General features: G+C 43.0%; 1 pseudogene; it reads left to right on the forward strand.

Annotated features, from left to right (window-relative positions):
• The first annotated feature begins 4,212 nt into the window (after positions 1–4,212).
• LOC146799174 (interferon-induced very large GTPase 1-like) lies at positions 4,213–9,129 on the forward strand (annotated as a pseudogene).
• The last annotated feature ends 11,746 nt before the right edge of the window (positions 9,130–20,875 follow it).

The following is a 20,875-nucleotide window of genomic DNA, read 5'->3' on the forward strand; positions in this document are numbered from 1 at the left end:
GACAACGTTGGTGGATACATTTTTGGCATCTCTCAGCGTGAATGGGCTTATTGAGAAGTTAAAATTATGCTGTTTTAATAAAAATGGATCGAAAGACATGTATCATTAATCATGAAGTAAGACTTTGAGTGATAACTTTGCTTACAAAAACTTCGGGGAAGTACCTGACACAAAGGTGTGGGTCATGAAGATGCAAGGAGAAGGATAATGGTGGAATGGTGAACATTGCAAAAAGAAAGTTGTGTGCTGTGACCAGTTTGAGACTGTTCTTTAGTATACTAATATGTGGACGATAGAATTTATTGATTTCTTAATTTTGGCAGAGTATCTATTGTACATAACAATTGCTACGAAAGATAGAAAATCCTGCTTAGATGTTGTCTCTTGTTACTTTTAGTTTATATTGCATGAAATGCTTATCTACCAATGAAGGGATCAAATAATCCCAAACCTTGTCAAGGATTTGTGAGGTCATTAAGAGATCAATGGACTGAGCCAAAACTGATTATGCAATTAACAACCCTGCATTAAAAAAATGACGGTAAAAAATTGAAAATATTTTCTTGCATCTATTTGTGTGCACTCTTGAAAAGGGGGGAGTTTCTCAGATAAATTGAACTTTTTTGTGAAAACATAAGGGTGGAGGTGCAATAAAATATTTGCAACTACTGTCATGTTGGGTCTTGTCTATTAAGGAAAAGTCTGACAGACAATACTCCAGACATGATAGCAGGCCTGCACACATTTCAAAGGTTGTTTGTTTTTCAAAATCAAACTCTCAAAGTGGAATTTCATTTCCAAAAACAATCAAGCTAATGGCTCCAACACACTGGGAGGTCATTATTTTTTCCCTATCCCTTTCAGCCAGGTTTTAAGCTAAACAGGGTGGATGGTGTAAAGTCTGCTGTCCAACGACCCCTTCTCTGTTGGACCGCCAGAAGAAGAAGTCTGTCAAGGAGTCATGAGCAAAGCAATGTTACTAAGTAATTGAGCTGAATGTCACTGGAATATAAATTAATATTCCCAGTAAATCAGGGAAAGACATATTGGCTTCACACACACACATGAAAATAAACTCAAAAGAGATATTTTAATCCATGACTTAATTTCAAAAATTCTAAATAATAAGGCTGAATTTACATAAACATTTTCTCACCTCCATTCTTGTGACCCTGCTCATCCGATTCCTGGTCTGGTCCAGCTGTCCCCGTCGGTCCCCCTGCCATCTTGTGTTCTGGTCCTCTTAGGCCTTCCCATCTTCGCTCTTGTCTTCTTGGCCCTGTGTCTTGTACTCGTGATTCTTCTAGCACTGCATCTAATCGCCTGGGCCATCTTGGTCCTGGTTCTCTTTGTCTGGGTCCTTCTGAGCCTCGTCATTATGGTGCTGGTCCTCCTATACCCCCAGGTTCAGTCTCCTTAGTCTTCCTGGCTCGAGCTATTGTGGTTCTCCTGAGCTTCCTCACCCTGGTCCTGCTACCCCCAGGTACTAGTCTTTCTGCGCCAACTGATACTCTGTGTCTCTCGTCCTATGGTCATGGCCCTCCTTGTAATCCCAAGCCTGCCCCTGGTCATCTTGGTACTGATCCTTCTTGCTCTGGTCCTGGCCCTCCTGGCTCAGTTCCTCTTGGTATCCTTGGTACTGCTGTTATACCTGCTGCTTGCCAGTATGACTGAGTGTGTGGAATGTTGGTGTATGGCGATGCAGTGGAATGTTGGTTGAGCGAGAGGGTCAGATGGAGAATGGGCTGAGCAGCAGGAAGGCTGCTCCTGGAGGGGCTTTTATCTACTTAAATAAACATCTCACATAATTTACCCTGGACTACTGGATGTCATTTTACTACAATATTTTATGGCGATGATTATTTGAGGAGGAACCTACGTGTGTTAAGTGAAGAGTTGAAGAAACTGTGGAAACATAATCTTCAGGAAACAAGAGCCTAAGGAAACTACATGAGGACATTGAAACTGCAAAAAGAAGTACTTCAAACATTACTTTAGCAACCTAGTAGTACAGAGGAGGACTGTATAGCCTCCAGCCCCACCAGTGTCCTATTCTATCGGACATCCTACCAGCCAAGGCATGCACAGGTCTGTACAGGTTGGCGTTTCATACAAGGGCTACAACTGGGCACCTCCTACAGCTTGGAGTATGTTGCAACATTTCATGGTCCTATACGGATTGCGGGCAAGGCGTGATGGTTGTGGCCAGTCTTCATAAGGAAATTGTGTGCCCTGTATATTACTTTGGCTCAAAGGTTCGTAGTTGGATTGGTGTTGTGACTCTTTACACTCGTATCATATATTTGGCCAGACCTACGCTAGTCCGACCCAGCAACGTGAGGAGGTTGTTGGCCGTTACGGCACGCGGTCAAGGCAGAGTTTCTATCCTCTACTAGTTCTCGGCTTCCCACAGCTTGTGCGTCCCTTACTATTCATCTGGGGTTGCGAGAGCCTGCTTCAGCAAGGTTTCTTAGAATGTGGGCAGCATCTACGTGCCCAGAGCCGGCCAGTGCTCTTCACGTTGGCGTGAAGCCATCTTGCCAGCCGGTTGTTGTTCCCGAGTTTGACTTTCCGGCTGCATCGTTTGCTCCGTGTTACGAGGCAACAACAAGGTTTCAACGGATATGAGGAAAATATTTCAACAATGTACTTAATGAGCAACGTATTCATGGTGAAGAAAGAATTTTAGCTATGCGTCCTTGTGCAACAGAGATACTGTGTCGGAGTCTGTTTTTGGGTGAGAGTCCTTTCCTAAAGGTTGGACAAGAATCAAAGGAGGTCTGTACCAATAACCAGCAGAAGAGCACAACTTGGCGAGAAACTGTTCATGGTGCAAACTACGGTGAACTCTAAATTTGTTTCATTTATTGTTTTCCGGTCAGAAAGGGATATGTGCCATGTCGTGGAGTCACTTTCCCTTTGAATGCGCAATGTTAACCAAAGCATTAACTTGATTAGGTGGAGTGTCACTTTCCCTTTGAATGCGTAATGCTGACTGAAGCATTAACTTGATTAGGTGGAGTGTGGGCGCAGCAACATCCTCGCTTTTGGGGTAATTTCTTCTGCACTCACTTGGGGGGTTAACCACTCTACCTCAACGTTAGTGTCAGAGTGCTTCTTGGGAAATCCGGCAAATCCCTAGTCTATGACTAAGCTAGCCAAAGTTATTGCTACATACATACTTCAAATTAAATGGGTTATGAGTGAAAAAACAAAAAAAAAATGAGAATCTCATGGACGTTGTTCTTTAGAGTATGCGTTTGGGTATGGTGTATGGGGTAGGAGTGTTTTTTTGTGTTCAAAGGTGTCCCAATTGATAGTGGGGTTTTGTGCCCTACCTTCTTGTTTAGAGTTTTATAGAGTGGGTGTGTGCTCTGTGTTAGGGCTGGTGTTGTGGCAGTGGATATGTTTCTTTCTTATTGTAGTTAGATGTAGAGTTTATTTATTTATTTGATGAGTTATATATAGCGCTGGCTAGACCCGGAGGTATCAGCGTGCTTTACATAAGGAATAGCGAGTTGCAAGGTACAATAGTTAAACATTAGTTACACAATGATTACAAAGTAAATGGCAAATCATAAGGGGCAGAGAAGGTAATGGGGGACAAGAATCAGAGTCTGTGAGAGGAGAGAAGGGGACCTGAGGGGAGTTAAGGCAAAAATGAGAAACGATCGAAGGTCGCCAGGGTGGAATCCAGTGGGAAGAAGGAATGGAGAAAGGTCAACAAGATGGCGGATCCGGTCGTGGGTATCGACGGAAACCATCCCAAAATGGCGGGATGCACACAAGTCAAAAACCCAAAAAACCAAGAGAGCTGAATTCCATTGAGTAGAGTCGGGGGGGGGGACGCAGCCATATTACCAAAGGAGGGCAGAGGGCTGAAGAATGTCAGTCATTTGGGTACCCAGGCTCTGGACTGCGGGGCCATCATTGTCGACGATCCGCACGTCGTAGGTCAGGGGAAGTCTGCCTGGGAGTTAGAGAGCAGTCTTAGAGAAAGGGAGGCAGCAGCGTAGTCCAGTGGGGCGCGCCTCCCAGGCTCAGAAGGCAAGGAAAAGCCCGGGGGCGTCGCACCGCAGTGGCGTGAAAGCTCCCCACCACTGCACCCCGTACCTGGAAAGGGCTCATGGGTCCCAGACGTCCCACAGGAGGCGAAGCTGGAGGGCAGGCAGTAGGGCAAGAAGTGGCAGTCAAGCCCGTAAAGGCCGGGGAATGATCAGGAGTGGTGAACCTCATCCCAGCTCCTCAACAGTGTCAGCTGATTCCAAGGAAGTTACCCCGAAACAAAAAAAAAGCATTTGGGTTTCATGATGGATCATATTAAAGATTATGTGTCACTCAAAGTGTCTAATATTGTTAAGAAACATGACCGATGCAATGATCTGAAATTGCTGGAGGAAGACTTGCATAACCTCATTTTAGGAAAGTAATAAGTATGAGGAAACTGAAGATGTGATACTCAAGGAAAGATTAGTAGGACAATTAAACAACATCTCTAGAGCACTCAACATTCACAGTTCCGAAATGGATGACAATGGTACCATAATTGTTGAAATGCCAGCAGTTATAAAAAATAAAGACATTTTTGACTTGATACAAAACCTTGGTCTAGAAAATTACTTTCCAATGAAAATGACACAGGAGCATGTGCACGTTATAAACCGGTATACTCTGCACGTCTCGGGAAGCCCGACGCTCAAAGACAGTGAACTTCCTTTTTGTTTTCTACAGAAGCTCATGATGATGGACTACCGTGCAAGGGATATGATTTGTAGGCCCACCACTAAGGAAGGTCAGTGTTATGTCACCACTGCTAAAGAAATATGCCCTCCTGATGAAAACCTGGATATTATGTTGGACCTTTTTGGTTCCCCTAAAAGGTCACAAGAAGCACCTATTGCAAAACACGCACCTATGCACCCTATGGATTTGCAAATGGCAATATATCACTGTGCTGATGAATTTCTGAGGCAGTGGATTGCAATGAAGCTTGCCATTTGTCAATTCGCACTACCATTTTTGGTGCCAAACCCCTCTAATTCAAAGGTAGAATTCCCTCTTTGGTCTTTTAGGCAAGTCTATTTGCAGAAAAGTAAAATATTTAAAATTACATCTAGAAATGAAAAACACAGTGCCCAATTCAATTCTGGTGCCTGCACTCCTATGGTTTCGTTCTTTAGAATGGGGAGGTCTGAAAATTCTAAATCTCAGCTCATGAATACTTTGCTGAGTGAGCACAGTCATAATATATTTTTCCTTCGACACTGCCGTGGTAGCAGAAGTGACTTTGTCTTAATGGCAGGTGTTGCAGAAATCTTCTGGTGTTGCCCAAGTGGTAAAGAGGATGACCAGTTTCACCAATGTATTGCATTTACTAATCTTCATGGGGATGCACTAGAACATGTGAAGCAAGCTAGCTTCTTGCAACAAATTTCATCTGTCAATGTAGTAATTTTTTCTAGCTCTGACAAAACCACAATGGATAGTCAAGTACTGAGAGAGCTTGTGAGTTCTCCGAAACCATTAATTTGCCTGACTTGGAGAATGGTCCTCCTGTAAGAGTTAGAAATGTTGTTAAAATTCCTCTCAAGAACAGAAATGAATATGAAATTATTGATGTACTAGTTTCAGTGATTAATAGTTTGTTATCAACCTCTGCTGAAATCCGCACTCTAGATCAGATTGTGAAATACAAAATCCACTCTAGATGAATGGGCAAGTGTTGCACGACAACATGGATTCCTTATAGACGAGGACAATGAGGAATGTAAAGAAGGCCATGAACTTGCTAAAACGCTGATGTGTCTCCTAGATGATTGTAGTAATCAGGTCCACTCTGTTGTGATGGATATAACAATGATGCAAAAGTAGGAGATGTGAAGGAACAGTTGCTTCCTCTTCAAGGAAGCTTGTGGCACAGATGGTGTGAGAAAGACAAAGAGCTTACGCGCTTGAGACATAAAGGAAACCGAAGCATAGAGGAGCATATAAGTGACATTGAATGTGAAAAAAATGCCATACGCCAGGCCCAGGTGGAAAGAGCTTATCCCATTAATGATTTAATGATGTCACTAATCACAGTATTACAGTCCCATTCAATTAAAACAAAACTCTATTTTCTGAATTGGTTAAAGGTGCTTATAGATGAGCTGAACTCTGATCAACTCATGGAACTTTGTGAACAATACCATGTTTTGTGGTCAAGAATTCTTGTGGATAAAGGTAAGAGAAGCAATTTGAATTATGCAGTGCACAAAGATTTAGAAATAATATCCAACAAAATCAGTGCTTCAATGTTTGGCCTTGAACATCTAATGAGAGAAGTGGGTCAGATCTATGAGGCACTGGATGCCGTGCCAGGAAGGTATGATGATCTGAACAAGCTTCCAAAAATTGCTGCAGACTTGATGGCTCATGGGTTCCCTATTGAGTTGATGGATGGTGATGCCTCATATGTTCCAATTAAATGGATTAAAGCTGTATTGATGAATTAATTAGAAATCTAGGAGATAAAAAGTTGTTCTGTCCGTGCTTGGTGTTCAGAGTACAGGAAAATCTACTTTACTAAACACAATGTTTGGTCTGCAATTTGCTGTCAGTGCTGGGCGATGTACTCGTGGAGCATTTATGCAATTGGTTAGAGTTGATCAAGATCTAAGGCCAGATGTGGGCTTTGATTTCATTCTAGTTGTTGACACAGAAGGGCTCAGGGCCACTGAATTAGCCAATAAATCTATGCTTAATCATGACAATGAGCTAGCGACCTTTGTCATTGGTCTCGGCAACATGACTTTAATAAACATCTACGGAGAAAATCCTTCTGAAATTCAGGATATCCTTCAGATTGCTGTCCAGGCCTTCTTAAGAATGAAACAAGTGAAACTCTCCCCAAGCTGTTTGTTTGTTCATCAAAATGTTGGAGACTTAGCAGCCAGTGACAAAAACATGGAGGGTAGAAGACGCCTTCAGCAGAAACTAGATGAAATGACTCGGACAGCAGCACAGCAAGAGCTATGTGATGTGACTTGCTTCAATGATGTTATTACATTTGATGCAACTAGCCACATTTATTACTTTTGACATCTATGTGAAGGGAATCCACCAATTGCACCCCTCAACCCAAATTACAGTCAAAATGTTCAGGAACTTAGATCCCAGATTTTGATTATAGCAGAAAAAGAATCACAATCTAAAGTTTTAAGCATATCACAATTAAGTGGGCGTATTCAAGATCTTTGGAAAGCATTGTTAAATGAAAATTTTGTTTTTAGTTTCAAGAACACTTTGGAAATTTCTGCTTACCGCAAACTTGAAACAAAGTTTAATGACTGGACCTGGCAGCTCAGAAGGCACATACTGAATGTACAGAATAAATACAACAACCAAATTATGAAAGGGGATATTAGCCAGATTGAGAATGCACATATTTAAGAGCAAGTTCAGGAAAATTACGATGGCATTAGGAAGGACCTCGAAGTATATTTCACTGAAGACAGGGATTATGAAATACTTGTCCAGTGGAGAGTCAATGTTGAAAACAGGATTCAGGTTCTTAAACAAGAGCTTATTGAAGAACTGAAAACCAAGTGTGGAGAACTGATTAGACTTAAAAAAGGTCAAAGTAAATTGGACCAGAGAAAGTCTGAGTATAAAGACAATTTGTTTAAAAAAAGCAAAGACTTAGCATTAAAATTCAAAAATGAAACACTGGATGAAGTAAAACGTGCAGATAATTATAATGAGTTGTGGATTCAGTGGGTGGCGGAATTATCCTCTAGTGCCCCTTCCAAAGAGCACCCTAATATCATGGTCCATGTAGAAAATGCTATCTTAGATAATTTTAGACAGGATCCTAGTATATTAGCAAGGGTTAAAGATGCATCCAAAAGGAAAGGCTTTTCCCTTAATGTTTCTGAGCACATTCAAATGAAGAGAAATATGATTATGAGGTCTAAGACTTTAAGTGGCCATAATAAGGAATGCATAAAACAAATAAAAGAACAACTTGCAAAATGTGTCCAACTACTTTTTCTGAGTTTCTGAGCAGCAAGATTGAAGAAGCTGTCCAGCATGCAGTCTATAATGTGGCGGCTCTTAAAGTTGCAGATTTGATGCGGTCTAACTACCAGCGTTCAATGGCAACAGAGCAAAGTTGGAAAAAACATTCTAATCTATCTTGCAGAGAAGGAAGATTTTGAACAATACAGGCAGTACATTCATTTCACAAAGGAGTTTTTTGAGACTTTCATTGAGACATGTGTCCAAGATTATTGCACAGATAAAGGAAATCAAACGCTAAAAAATATATTGAGCATCACATTAGATTATTTTCAAAACCTCATTATTTCGGCCATTGGTGAAGCCACACAGGTGGTCAAAGGCAGAAATGGAAATGAGAGTAACAGTGCCTCATTGTGGTTGGATGCACTTTGCAGAAAACTTGGTGATAACCTAAACATTTCACGAAAGGACCTGAAAGGAATTGAACATCATCAAATCAAAGACTTGGAGTTTCTTAAGGAGGCAATGTGTAAAACGTGGGAAAGTCAAGTTAAAAGTCTAAAGAAGGGTTTTGCTACAGTTAGTCTGAAGGCATTTCGCGTGAAGCCACATCAAATATTGGCAAAACATCTATGTGGGTGCTGGGAGCAGTGTCCCTTCTGCAAGGCCATTTGCACAAATACAATCTCTGGTCATGATGGTGACCACAGTGTTCATTACCATCGTCCTCAGGCTGTCAGTGGAATTCAGTGGTATCAAACTGATAATTTGGTCACTGACATTTGTTCTAGTCTTGTGGCAAGTGACTGTCTCCTGGTTCTCAGTGATGAAGTGCAAATTCCTTATAGGAATTACCGACAAGCAGGACCAGCTTATGCAAATTGGAGCATCATGCCCGATACCTCAAGCCAATCCTACTGGAAATGGTGCTTGCACCATTTCCAAACAATACTGGAAAAAGATTATGGTGGAAAATCTGCAGGGAGGGGAACAATTCCTCGTTCGTGGACCCTGATCACAAAGGAGAATGTGATTGCAGAATTAAAAGAGTTATCGAATAAAGAAATAGCAATCCATTGCAGACACATTTACAAGCATAGTACCCATATATTGTTTACCATCTTCTGAATGCTTTTGGTGCAGAATCTAAGAAATTTTCAAAGACAGATCTTAGAATTACTTTTCTCTGTGTTCTGGTTGCTGATTTGTTGACCTACAGGATAAGGCACTTTGTGAACACACATATATTTCTACATTACACATGCATATGTTGTGCATGGTCAAGGTGTAAAGGGATTATAACATTTAGTTTTCAACCAACAATCTCGGGAAAATGAGGAAATTGAACAATTGGAAATCTTTTAATAACATTTATTATTATTATTATGGAATTTTATAAAGTGCATGGTTACGCACCCCGGCGTGTCCCCGCGCTGAGAGGAAAACAAGAGGCGAATCAGGAAGAAGGTCATAGTAGTGCTGAGCGGTAAAGATGGGTTTTTAGTGCTTTGCGAAATTTGTTCTCTGAGGGTTCGAGGCGAAGCTCTGCCGGGAGAAGATTCCAGTTTTTGGCCGCGAGAAATCTAAAAGATCTCCCTCCCATTCGAGCTTTCCGAAATTTGGGGATGACAGCTAGTCCAGTGCCCGAAGAGCGAAGCGACCGCTCCGGTCTGTAGGGGATGATCAGATTGCAAAGGGGAGTAGGTGCCCTGCTCATCATAATACGATGGCATAGACATAGTGCTTTAAAGATGATCCTCTCCCTAACGGGCAGCCAGTGGAGAGTCTTCAGAGTGGCTTTAGATGGCGTACGTCTAGGCAGTCGCAGTACCAAGCGAGCTGTAGCGTTTTGAAGGACTTGGAGACGATTGAGGCACTTTGCTGTCACGCCTAGGTATAGAAGATTAGAGTAGTCAAGTCTAGACGTGACTAGAGCATGAACAAGAGTCTTCCTGGCGCTGACTGGAAGCAGATCGAGAATTTTCCTTAAACTTTTTAGCATGCCGAAGCAGGTTCCGACCACCCGATCAATCTGGGCAGTAAAGGCGAGATTGGAATCACATACCACTCCCAGATTTTTTGCCTGTAGACACGGCACAGGGGTGGGTCCCAAACAGTCTGGCCACCAAGCGGACGACCACACACTCGGTGCACCCCCCACCATGAGCACTTCAGTTTTCGACCCATTCAGTTTCAGGCAATTAGTTGACATCCAGGAGGCAAGCTCCTGCATGCATGCTCTGAAACTGGCTGCCGAAACCTCCGGTGCTCGTGACAGCGAAATGACGAGCTGTGTGTCGTCGGCATAGGTCACTAACTGGAGATCGTGACTTTCCACTATGGTGGCAATCGGAGAGACATACAGGTTAAACAAGGTAGGGCTCAGGGCAGAGCCCTGCGGAACCCCTTGATTAAGAGGGAACATGCGAGAATAATATTCTCCCTGTCTAACCTGAAAGCTCCTGTCAGTGAGAAAGGATTGGATCCATCTAAGTGCAGAACCCGTCACTCCACCTTTGTTAAGACACTGTAGCAAGATGGAGTGTGCTACAGTGTCAAAGGCTGCACTAAGGTCCAGTAAGACGAGGGCCATAGTATGTCCCTCATCAACGCCTTTCCTAATGGTTTCAGTGGCCAAGAGTAACGCAAGCTCCGTAGAGTGGTGGGCCCGGAAGCCAAACTGTGTAGTGTGGAGCAGGTTGGCTTTCTCCACAAATGCCATCAGTTGAAGATTGGCTACCTTTTCTGCCACTTTAGCCATGTATGGGAGGAGAGAGATGGGTCGGAGATTATCCATCCTGTCCCAACTGAGGTTAGGCTTCTTTTGGAGTGGAAGAACTACCGCCTCTTTCCAACTCTGAGGTACATTTCCGGAGCTGAAAGAGAGATCTAGAACATCCCTAATATAAGGCTCGAGGATCTCTATGCTCTCTGCTAGAAGTTTAGGAGATGCAGGGTCTCGAGGGGACCCTGATGTAATCGAGCGACAGACCCGCTGGAGTTCATTCGAGGGAGGGACAAGGAAATCAGTTAGGCTGTTCGTATCTATGTCTGTTGGTTTGCTCCCAGAGAGAGCTGCTCCTATTTCTGTCCTTCCTGAGAACGAAGAGTAGATGGTAGCTACTTTGTCCGAAAAGAAGGCAGCGATACGATTGCAGGTGTCTTCAGATACCAATGATGGGTCCATCGAGGCACCGCAGACAGCAATTTCCTTGTAGATTTTAAAAAGCTCCTTGGTGGAATTATTCGCTTCATCTATCCTACCAGAGAAGTACTTAGTTTTGGCCCGCCTAATTTCAGTATGATATTTCCTGCGTTTATCTTTATATCTTTGTTTATCTAGATCACTGTAGGCCAATCTCCATTGTCTTTCATAATGTTTACATTCTGCTTTCAATACACGGAGTTCTTTATTATACCAAGGGGCGGATTTCTGATGCCTACTGTGCGGGTTGTTATGGCAAAGAGGGGCAGTGTCATCGAGAGCTTTATTTATACGAGCATCTAATCTTTCAGAAGCAGAGGTTGCATCCTCACCACCTGGTTTACCGCCAATGGACAAGGCAATGTCGAACTTTGCTTTAGAGAATGTGGTCCATTTACGTCGCATAAATTTAGGATTGGTCCTTTTATGACTGTTGCTCATAGGGATGGTTAATGTAAATGGAACAAGGAAGTGATCAGACCATGGAACAGGAACGGGGGCCTTCGTTTCAATACCTTCCCAATTCATAAAGATAGGATCCAGCAAGTGTCCCTTTTGATGGGTGGGGGCTTTGGATTTAATCTCTAGTTGGAGGGAGTGTAGCTGTTGACGGAGGTCGGTTGCTCCCTTGTCCAGCGGGTCATCCCAATGGATGTTGAGATCGCCCAGAAGCAGAAATTTATCTCTGCGTAAGGCGGTCTCAGTCAGGCCATCAATGAGGCTATTAGAGAACTGAGTAAAAGGACCTGGAGGGCGATAGATCAGAAGGCCCTTCAGTATGTTTCCCTCGTTAACCTTGATGGAAAAGGCACTCGCCTCACTGTCCGCAATAGCAAGAGGCTCGAGCTGGCAGTACAGTGGCTGTTTGTACGCAATGGCTATTCCACCGCCTCTGCCCGCCATCCTATCTGAGCGAGCCAACACGTATCCCGTAGGGAGAGAGGCTATAATATCAGGCTCAGAATCAGAGTCGAGCCAGGTCTCCGTGAGAAATAATAAATCCAGTTTCAGATCAGTAAGCAGCTCATAAATGTCAAGGCTATGCTTCCGCATAGATCTTGTATTGAGCAGGCCGCATACTAGCTTGCTGTTCTTGGTTTTATGCACGGGTTCACTGCACCAGTTGTATTGACATTCAGTGCAGTTACCAGACTCCTCTGCCTTCAGACTGTGTAGACAAGCTTTCGAAAAAGGTGGGCATAGAGCTCGAAGTTGTTGAGCACTCCAACGGATTACTAGCCCACTTTGGTCAGGGGTTGTGGCCCCTTGCCCCGGCCGGCCGCGGACGGGCGCAGACGGGCTTGCCTTAGGCGCGCCTTCGGCGCGCCAGCGGCGCGGTCGCGAGAGCATCGACCTAAATAGGGGCAGCTGAGGAAGCCTAGAGCGCTAACCTCACTGCACCCAAGATGGCGGCTACGTTTAGGCAGGTAAGATCGAGCTGTGCAAAGATGCAAGAACAGTCAACATGTGCAAATAGCAATATCAATTCGTGGCAGAGATAGAGAATAAAACAATTTTAAAACAACTTTTAAAAACGCTATATATCTCGCTGTGGATCTCGCGCTCAACTATGCACCCGGCTCAAGCCTGTCCTTTCCTTTAAAAAATTGCCTATTTTATTTTTTTTGGTTACCTAGGCTAGATTGCAATTAGGGAAGAAAGTTCCATTTGGCATAATAGCTCTTTCATGTGGCTGCTGTCTGACCCTCAATCATATATCATTACCTGGTGCCACAAGACTCCCACAAGACTCCTACAGTTTCAATATGATCATTGTCTAACGGCCTACAAAGACCAGTACAACGTTTCAGTTCAAATTCAGGGAGAACTGAATACTTACATTGTGACAGAGTTACACAGACACAAACATTGGCACGGGATGAAGACACCAACATAGGGGCATATCAATAAGCTGGCGATAAAAAATTATCGCTGCTTTTGCGGCCGTTTTCGCCCGATAATCGGCGATAATTTTATTGCCTGATAAGCAAGGTCACGCTAACGCGTGAAACCTTGCTTTAGCGTCAGGATTCCTAACACCCAGCTTTGCATCTCTAATGAGATGCAAAGTGGGCGACCTGACATGACAGGAGAAATGTCGCTAAGCGACATTTCTCCTATCATCAAGCCTAACGCTATGAAGCATAGCATCAGGAAAAGTAGCGATAACCCCTGTTATCGCTACTTTCCTTACGCCTGCTTCAGGGCTGACTTAGCCATGATATCCTATGGAAGGTGGATATCATGGCTAAGTTTGTGAGTCCCTATCAACAAGCTAACGTGAGATTATCGCTGGGTTTCCAGCGATAATCTCACGTTAGCCAGTTAGCGCTAGGATTTTTATCGCCAATGAGATAAGCGTTGCTAATAGCACGCTATCTCAGCGATAAAAATCGGCGCTAGCCGGCGATAATTATCCGAGCGCTAAGTGCGCTCAGCGATAATTATCGCCGGTTCTTGTTGATATGCCCCAGTCTCTAAGGGAGCATGACCAGTCTCCAGTTATTGCACACTCAGTGTTCATATTCATTATAGCAAAACCAATGCACATGTTTGCGATCATCCACTTGCATTAAAAAAAATAATTTGAATGGGCTCCATTTTATCTAGATAAGAGGTCCTATTTTAAATGGAACAGACCATGAGACATCACCCCTTGTTGCAGCTACTACACTTCCACAATTATTTTTTCCTGGCACATGCCCGGTCCTGGGCAAAGGGGCTGGTGTGAGATACCTTTGTGTGGCTCCTCCCACAGTGATCCAATAAGGGAAAAATAAATTGGAACCTCACAGGAAAAAAAAAAGACAGGAGTGATAGAATAGCTCTACAACTGTTGTGGTATTTTCTTCCTTACATAGATATTTAAACCACACCTAAGCTTGAGGCCTGCACTTCACTTTCCATATATAAAGCACCAGGTTTGCTGTCATCCAGCCATGCACTTACCTTCACTGCTCTGTTTCAGAGCCAATATAGCCCATGTAATTGTGTTTATTAGACTCTTTGTGGCACTCCTAAGGACCTTCATGAGGGCCTTTATTAAGGCACATCATCATCGTGTTTATGAATCTTGTTAAAAAATTGTGAAGACCAATATAAACATTTCAAAAACATCAGCAACATTAACGAAAGCCAGTTAGGTTGAATCACCTCCCTATTTTTAATAAGATGCAGTCACTTCTGTCTAGTGACCAAATTGATTGTTTTGTAGGTTTTTTGCTGTCATAATGCTGAATACACAAACACATCTTCTCCTGTCCCCATAGGCTTTCATTTACTTCTTTGTCTCTTAACAATCTTTGCAATAATATTAGGTTCACCAAGGGTCCTTATGGGAAGCGTGTTCACGCAAGGCCTCAAAACAGTAGGTGAGAGGATTACCTCTAGAGTTGAGTGACATGTTTCTATAGTTTCTCAGGGTAATTAAAATACTGCTGTGGCAGACCTTTAATTTAATATCTTGACCATTCTCATGAACATGTCCATTAATTCATATGTCTGGAGCCACAAGTGTGTAATCTTCCTTTAGGTCAGTCCTATGTATTTGAAAAATGTATCAAATTCCTAGCCATTAAACAGTGGGCAATGGTCCATTTTGATAATGCTCAGGTCACCCCACACCATTATTATCTCATCTAGTGTGGACTGCACTTATGTCACAACTGTGGACAGTGTTTCAGTGACTAAGGAAAACAATCATTAGCCCATGATGACCAAAGGGCTACATCTAGAGTTCACTCACCCAAAGAAGGGAGCTGCCAGAGACCTTCACTAAACTTTTGGCTGGTTAGAAGTCTGCCCAGCTTCAGAACACGGAAGTTTGCTGTTATAGGGACAAGTGGTACTTATCTTTTTGTGTCTTTGCCCATGATGTCCATCTTTGGGTATCACATGTTTCCTCTAAGTAAGAGATCTTTTTGTGACAGTCAGAATTTAATTGGCCATCATGCACAATATTCACAGTTTGCTGATGCAAATTCTTTGTTATAATGATCCACTTGCTACAGATTATGACTGTATCCTTGTTCCTTGACAATTACTCATTCACTTAATGAAAATACTCCATTCATTCACCTAGCTCACTTTAAGGCACTTCTTGGCACCTTTAAAATGTTTCTACTTCCAGTTTTTAATTATTGGTTGCACGTTTTATAGTGTGATATCTTTCCTTGTCCTTTCCACTATGCATGCCAATGATGTATTCTCAGCTGTCAAGCTGTGCTGTGTCAAAATTGCCCGTTCACAATGGGCAGGCACTGACCATGAGTTCTGTGCACAGTACTGGATAAATCTATATTCTATAACTCTTTTATTCTCTCTCCTGAAGCCCAATGATTCTTCATTTTCCCAAAAGCAACTTGGCATTCAAGTGGCCGGTCAAATGTTCTGCTCTGTTTTCTATGTTCCTCAGTGTAATACTTGAGGTGACAAAGACTTTGATATACTTAGAGCAACAGATGACCACTCCTAAGATTACTGAGATGGCCGCCATAGGTGTCTTTTCACTTTCTGAGGGTTTGAATGCATCCCTTTCTCCCAGTATATGTGTAAAGGTATTTCAGTGTATGGTTGTTGCACATGCATTTGGAAAACGTAAGGGCAGTTTCACCATTCTGGAATTCCATGCACACTTCCTTAAGTGATATGACAGATGTCAGATGTTAATAATGGTATAGAACCAGATGAGGGGAAAATGTGGTTGTGTAGCATCGTTGTGGATCCACTTCAGATTGGTGCTAACCCTTACATAGGTTAGGTTTGGAGAACCTGCATACTACATGCCGTTTATTGGACATGTAATAAAGGTGTGACCCGGGGTGCCTTTCTTTTTCAGTTGCCACACTGTATAGTTGCTGAATTTGCCAGTCCCTTTTATTGGATGGCCACTATTGGAGACATTCACTGTGTCAGACCCATCATCACTTGCATGAGAAGTCTTTCAATTTCCACCATTACCCATGATTGCAAATAAATTCCTACCCTGCAAATATATTGCTGTACTGGCTTATTAGCTTCATTGATAGTAACGGTGATTTTGGTGTCAGTTTTCCCACCACTATGAAAACAGTGTAGAAATAAGTTTTGAAAAGCTGAATGTCACACGCCCTAAGAATTGTGCTGTTATATTACAGAGGAGTCAGGAAGCTGATTCTTCCCTTTCAAGAATACCTATTGTGTTTTGGCTGCATGCCATTATTTGCTGAACTTCCCCTGTTGGGCATACAGGTTTTGGCACCTGCTGTTGCAGTTTGAACAAAAGACATATGGTCAAGCTTAGGCAGACATTTTATCGAATCCAACCATTGATAATGCAAATGACATTCCAGATTTGTGAAATACTGTATGCACTTCCCGAAGGTGGTAGGTGGTGTGACACATTTACTTTGTTTCTGACAACGTTTGTGGATACATTTTTAGCAACTCTCAGCGTGAATGGGCTTATTGAGAAGTTGAATTTATTATGCTGTTTTAATTAAAATGGATCGACAGACATGTATCATTAATCATGAAGTAAGACTTTGAGTGATAACTTTGCTTACAAAAACTTCGGGGAAGTACCTGACAGAAAGGTGTGGGTCATGAAGATGCAAGGAGAAGGATAATGGTGTAATGGTGAACATTGCAAGAAGAAAGTTTGAGACTGTTCTTTAGTATACTAATATGTGGACAATAGAATGTATTGATTTCTTATTTTGGCAGAGTATCTATTGTATATAACAGTCACTACGAATGATGAAAAATCCTGCTTTATGTATTGTTTCTTGTTACTTTTAGTTTAGATTACATGAAATGCTTATCAAGGGATCAAATAATCCCAAACCTTGTCAAGGTTTTGTGAGCTCATTAAGAGATCAATTAACTGAGCTAAAACTGATTATGCCATTAACAAACTTGCATTAAAAATTACTGTAAACAATGGAAAATATTTTCTTGCATTTATTTGGGTGCACTCTTGCAGAGGAGGGAGTTTCTCAGATAGATTGGGTTAGCAACATACTCCAAAGTGGTATACGGTATGCAGAGCAGCACCTCCAGAAATAATTGAACTTTTTTGTGAAATCTTAAGGGTGGATGTACTATAAACTATTTGCAACTGCTGTCATGTTGGTTCTTATCTATCAAGAAAAGGTTTGACAGGCAATACCCTAAGACATGATAGCAGGCCTTCAAACCTTTCAAAGTGGAATTTTAATTTGTAAACAAAGAGGCTAACGCCCCCACACACTGGGAGGTCATTATTTTTCCCTATCCCCTTCAGCCAGGTTTTACCCTAAACAGGGTAGATTGTGTAAAGTCCGCTGTCCGACGACCCCATCTCTGTCAGGCCGCCAGAACTGATTGAGCTGAATGTCACTGGAATATGAAGAAATATTCCAATTAAATTAGAGAAAGACATATAGGCATCACACAGACATGAAAAAACAAGCATTGGCATAGCCAATAGGTCTCACCTTTGGGACCTTATAAGTGTTTAGCCATGCAACAGTTACATAACTAAATACTTAAAAGGTCCCAAAAGCGAGACCTATTGGCCGCGAAAGTGAAAGTTAAAGTGATCGCGATCAAACATCAAAGTGAAAGTAACCGCGGTAAAGCGCGGCGCGCGCACCCGCGCACATGCACTGTAGCTCTAGGCTGGCCTGGAAGCACTTTTTGGAGCCCTCTCAATAAGTCTCGCCAGACCAGCGCATGCGCTGGGTCAGGCGAGACCTAAAAAGGACCTGTTCGCTCCTACTGATCACTACACAGTATTTTGCCACCGAAGGAACGTGTGCTGCTTAACTCGTGCTGCCTTTCACCACTGTGAGGGTAATGCTTTGGGCTTCCCTCTCAATCCAATAAGACCACAATCCATGAGACAGACCTATGTCATGGTGCACACATATGATGTGCATTTGTCCATGACCCAAAAATCTGTTTTAGGGATTCAGACAACAGTACAGTTGGGGACTCAGGGCAGGGGTACCTGTCTTGTACCATGCAGAGGACTTTTCCATCCCAGCAGATGCCTTCATTGGTGTGACACTGGGTCATGTTGGTCATGGTTATGTTGATTTGGCCATCTAGAATGACTTGGTGTTGGGCACGTTGGAGAACTGGGCTGCATGTTTGTGTGCATAAGAGATAGTGTGTTGGAGTGTAGTGTCCTTGTTGGCATGTGTGCTTTGCTTGTGGAAGATGGAGAAAGTGTGAGAGTTTGGCTTGTTATCTGTGGGTCATTTATTGGATGTTGGTCCTGTTTATAAGGATTGAGTATGATGGGCTGAGAGGGAATTCTGTAGATAATTAAGTGTGGATGCTGTGAGAATGTGTGCATGACATGTTGTTGTCTGTGTCTTGGATGAAGCCTGGGAGTGGAAGTGGGTGAGTCACAGAAGGCTCGAACCAGGCTTGAGCCAGGTGCTTGGCTCAGGCTCAGGTTGAGTTCCTTGGGGGCCATGAGCTAAAAACAAGCTGGGCTTTGACATGGCGTCTGCCTGTCACCCAAGCTGTAACCTCGGGCGCAGGAACTTAATACAAACCAGGAAACACAAGGAAGAAAAAAGATACCCATCTAGTGACTGAATTGTGATCTTTCTCACTTGACTAAATTGTGTAATCCTAGGCAAATATCTCTCTTGTATTTGATTTAATAGACTATTACTTTGCTAATATATATTATATTATACATTATATTATACTATAAATTATTGGGCACATGACAACTTACTTGACACTTAATTCACTATGGCACTGTCATCTAAATTCAAACTAACTTCAAACTACAATTTTTTGTAAATGCCCTTCAAAGAAATTATATACTCTAAAAGTACTATGGTGAAATGCTTTTGCAGGCTAAGGAAATACACCTTTATGAATTTTAAAGAGACTTTAACACATTTTCACATTATGTTTGTTGCACAAATTACAAGCCCAACATTCTCATGGCTCGGCTTAGAGCCAAGCTAGGCACTTGGCTCCGCTCTCCATGTTAAGTTGATGACTCGCCAAACTCTATTTGGGAGTTGGTTACAGCTGAAGGGAGGATGGAGCCCTAATAGGAGCTATAATGGGTTAGCGGTAACCTAAGGGCCTAAAAGGAACAAATAACTTAACACCTGCCTGAATAGCTCCAGACTCTTCTGTGAACACCCTGCCCTCCAACCACCAAAAAATATCTTTGTAGCAACCCGGTGTTACTGAAGAGTGCTTATAAAAAAGGGATCTGCACATCGCCTAACTGGAGCAGCAGAATCCTATTGAGTGGGGTGGGACATGGCGCGTTTAGGAAAATTTTGTTTCATTGGAGCGGTACCCATTGCTTTAAACTGGGAAAAATAAGTGCAGGTACTCATTAAAATAGAGGTGAGGCAAGTGGGCGGTGCTAGGGGCGGGCTAAGGGCAAAATATGATCATACATAGTTACTTCTGTACCAGTTGCAGCACATATTTAAACACATGAGTGTTTCTGTAAAAAATAAAAAAACAGATTAACTCATACACAAAATGAAAGTCATGATGGCACTTTCACCCGAAGGTCGCTGCGCACCTGATTGACAGTGCAGGGTCCTTCTAGAGACCCTGTCCTGTTAATCACAGCGTGGCACAAACCCTCTCACCCCCCTGCAGTTTGGGGACATTCACGTGAGCGCTGCTGGAATCTTTGCCAGAAAATCTGCAAAGGCTGCTTCAGCCGAGTTAATTACTGCCCTGCACTGGAGGAGAAAACTAACCTGAGCCTGCCGTGCCGCCGATCAGGGTACCGGTACTCTCCTTGGCTACAGAGAAGTGCCGGTACTGACGTTAAAAAAATTCAGAAGTGCCGGTACCGGCGAGTACCGGCCATTTAAAGCACTGGCGGTACCATAACCGCAGTACACTTTTGTGTAACTGGAGTGTCAGGTTTGTGTATCAAGAGACTAATTTTGTGTGCCTGGAGCAGTGCTTAATTTGAACTGGTGGTCTCTGGCGCTTGTGACAGTCTGACACAAGGTGCCGCTGTCTGGCTAAGTTAGAGATGACCGCAACAACAGTTAATTATTAATAAAATATACATTAAAAATAACTATTACCTGCTGCCCAAGCCACTCTTATAGCTTTGGGGGCCGAAAATAGTCTGAAATGTCACACATGTTTGATGGTTAGTAGTTGTGTTGTTACTAACATGAGCATCATAGCGGGGGCAATGTGTGGTGCAAGCTGCAGTGTCCACTTATGTTTTTTACAAATTAAGCGCTGGTCTGGAGTAGAAACGTGTTCAACCACCACGTCGTCCCTTGTCGCTGCTTCCGTGCTCCCCAGGCACAGCCACCCGAGGTTTACCACTACAGGGACATTAAAGGCCGTGAAGTGTGTGGCAGCTGTGGCTAACCCTTTGCAGTAGTGACTCTTGGCTACTGTGCGCCCTACAGCACCTCGCTCCGTTTCCAGGAAGGCCTGTCTGTCTGCCGCGGTGTTTTTGTTTTATTTGTGTGCTCTTTCATCCAGGGTTCCATAGCAACCAATGTTTGTTTGGGTGAATTGCACCTATTCGGGTTCGACGGGATGTCTGACCAGGGAGTACCGCAAAGTATTGCCTTCCACAGAAAGTGGGAAGTGTTTCCAACACGCCAAGCGCTCTCTCTCGGTGTAAAAAGGTCGCGACGAATATAATCAGAGGTCTACCAATGTGCGTGGCTTTGTTAG

Source organism: Triturus cristatus, chromosome 9, assembly GCF_964204655.1.
Source record: "Triturus cristatus chromosome 9, aTriCri1.1, whole genome shotgun sequence".
Lineage (NCBI taxonomy): Eukaryota > Metazoa > Chordata > Amphibia > Caudata > Salamandridae > Triturus > Triturus cristatus.